The following is a 3,479-nucleotide window of genomic DNA, read 5'->3' on the forward strand; positions in this document are numbered from 1 at the left end:
TATTATTACTATTACTACTATTATCTTTTTTTAAAGAATGGTCAGTTTTTCGAGGATAACGGAGCTTGTCGATCGAGGTTTCTACGCTCTCTTATTTTCTAGCTACTTTTTTTGGTGGAGGAATTGGAATAGAAGTTAATTTTTTCTTTGTAAGTTATCTAGTTGTATAATTATAAATATCGATTTCGAATAATTTTCTACGTGTTTCGTCATTATAATCTGGAATTATCATTCTACTCGCGAAATTCTTTTATGGAACATCGATTGATAGAGAGGGAGCGATTCCAATTCCTCAAACTGTCGTCTGCACGCGATATATTCTCGTGCGATATAAATATGTGCGATAAGATGTTCGATCAAATTCGTGCAAAAAAAAAAAAAAAAAAATTGTAACGAAGCTCGAAAACGAGTGATCGAGAACGTTGAAATTAATAGACTGATCCTTTGAAACAATCTTTAGAAGAGCCTCCCGCAGGATACTCTGAACTTGTGATATTTCAAATATTGTTTGTCACCTAATAATTAACACCTATCCACCGAAGATATATATTTTACTCTCGTATAAACTCACTTACACATGTACATTATATTTTCATTATATTTGTGTTCAAGTTCCTCGAGTTTCCACCGCGTTCTCGATCACGTGGATCTGATCTAATATATAATTCGCTGTCTAATCCGCTTCTCGATCGATCGAAAAGAAATTAGCTATATTTGTTTTGTTCTTTTTTTTTCTTTAAACATAATCATGAAAACAAATGGGAGAAAGTGGAAGAAATAGTAACGAGAGAAAAAGTGAGAGAGAGAGAGAAAGAGAGGGAGAGGAAGAAAGAGAGAGAGAGAGAAAGAGAGAGACTCACACACAAACACAGACACACATAAACTCAAAATACTCTAAGGCAGAGTATTTTGTAAAAAAAAAAAAAAAAGAAAAAAAAATGAAACGCGAAAGGGAAATGGTACGCACATTGAGCCGAGTGAGTGATAATCCCTGTTAAAACAAAAAAAAGTTCTAGTTAAGTGGAGATTTATCGTAATAAATATATACATAAATAAATATATATATATATATAAATATAAATAAATATATATAGGTAAGTCGTGTTGCGTGACTCAACGTGGAGTGCAAGTGAGGAGGAATGCGAGTGGCCACGAGTGAATGAACTTGAGAGTGAAAGGAAGAAATGGAAAGAAACGCAGGTGAGAAAAGGAAACGAGACACAAAACGCGAGAAACAAACGAGTTAAAAAGTGAAAGACACACGCGATGGTTATACGAAAAGGGGGAAAAAAAAAAAAAAAAAAAAAAAAAAACAAAAACAAAGAACCGGGGGAAAAAGCCAAATATGACAAAAATGTTCTTTTCTTTTTTTTCTTTTTTTTTTTTTTTTTTTTTATTCTATTTCTTCTAATCTTCTTTTATTCTTTATTATTTTTGTTTTTTCTACGTAGATAGCGCGACAGGAATTAGTTACTGTCGTTGGATTACGTTTTAAAAATCTAAATCTATCGTTAGGATAGGTCACTAGGCTAGGAAAAAAAAAGAGGCAAACCGGCCGTAGAATTAGTTTTCTATGGTTCACCAACCGGAACCATTTATGGCCGCTATGCGACAAAATCGTATATTCTGATTTTTCAATTTTGCGTGTGCGAGCGCCAGTACATGTAAATAATAACATTATTAACTATATATACGATTAGGGATCGACTTCGTAATCGATTTCGTCGAGCACAAAAAAAGGATTGGAAACGGGATCCCGTTCCCGTTTTTTTTTTTTTTTTTTTAATAACTTAAGAAGCTAAACCGAACAACTCAGAACATACTCATTGATTCTTGTAACGTTATAAATTATAAACGAGCGTAGATTTTTAAAGGAGAAGCTATATACAAATAATGGGATAATGAAAAACAGTGGGGGGGGGATAATAGAAGGACGACGAGGAGGGGGAAAAACACAAGATATGCTAGTGATATAGAAATGAAAATATTCGCAAAATAATTCCCCGAGAAGAGCAAGAGAGAAAGAGAGAAAGAGAGAGAGAGAGAGAGAGAGAATGAAAAATAGAGCGAAAGGAAAAGAATTCTCGCGCGAGATACGTTCCTCAAACGTGACGAGAAGAGAATTCCATTTTTCTTTTTTTTCTCTTCGAACCTTGTCTGTTGCGCGACAATCGTTCCTCTTCGAACGAGTACATTTTTCACACACACACACACACACACATACATACACACACATATATACACAAAAGAGAACTCCCTGAGAGAACCTGATATTTATGCGTGCTCGAAAATGATATACGATTCGATAACTTAACGATATTGGAAAGGATCTAATTAATGATTCGTTTGCAGAGGAACGTCGCGTTTTAGATTAGGGGGAATCAGGAAGCGAGAAAGCGGATCTATCCCTGTATATTGTACACTGTAATTACAATTTATACTTACTCGTAATCGATTACCTTTATCGGTAGGCTATTACAACTAGTGGCTAGCGTAAGTCAAGCTCAAAAATAGGCGAGACTCATCGTCTCCGCGTCTTATTCTTCGTCACGAGTGCACAACTCCTCTCCCCTCCCCTCCCCCCNAATATTCGTAACGCGTACGAGATTGATCGATGAATCGTGTAATTGTATGAGAGATTGATAAATATTCGATCGCAAATTTGATAATTTTAGTTTTAATTAAGTTAATTTGTTCGCGACTCGCAAGGTCTGTTTGCGATATTTCTTGATACGTGAACGTATGGATGTTACGTATATAGGGATGTATTGTAACGCGGAGAAGCGAATTCGAAATATTCGTTGATATGTTTTAGAAGAATATATATTACGCACGAGAAACATAAATCATAATTTAAATTCGGATACGAGTTTCTTAGTAAGGAAATTCGAAAATTATGATGATGTAAATAGTTACATTATCGGAACTTTAAAGAAAGCTCGCTTTTATCGCTTCCGTTCATCGAGATCGGATCTTTTGGATCTTGTTTACGTGTCACGAAATATCTTGTATATTTATCCGAAGATAAAGGGGGATATAAGTAGATCCAAGAATAATAAATGAATTCCTGTACAAAAGAAAATAAGAAAATTAGAGGTAGCCAGGAATAGATTAGAAATAGTATCTGTTTTCCAAAGTTTCTCTTAGAAGAATCTAGAATTCGTCTCGAAGATAGAAACACGGATACTAATCTTCTTCTTCATACTTCTTCTAGAGAAATACTAATTTATATACATATATTATACATATATATATATATATATATTCGTGAAAAAAAAAAAAAAGAAAGGAAGTGCTTCGCGACTTTAATAGAATCCTCTCTCCTTGCGAATTGTACAAAAGAATAATCTAATATAATTAAATAATCGCATGAAACGCTCACGATTCGATCGTCGATCACTTTCTTACGTGTCCCGCGTAACGAAAAAGAAAAAAAAAAAAAAATAGAAAAAAAAATTAATAACTAAAATTAATAACTA

This window comes from Apis dorsata, unplaced genomic scaffold, assembly GCF_000469605.1.
Source record: "Apis dorsata unplaced genomic scaffold, Apis dorsata 1.3 scaffold_489, whole genome shotgun sequence".
Lineage (NCBI taxonomy): Eukaryota > Metazoa > Arthropoda > Insecta > Hymenoptera > Apidae > Apis > Apis dorsata.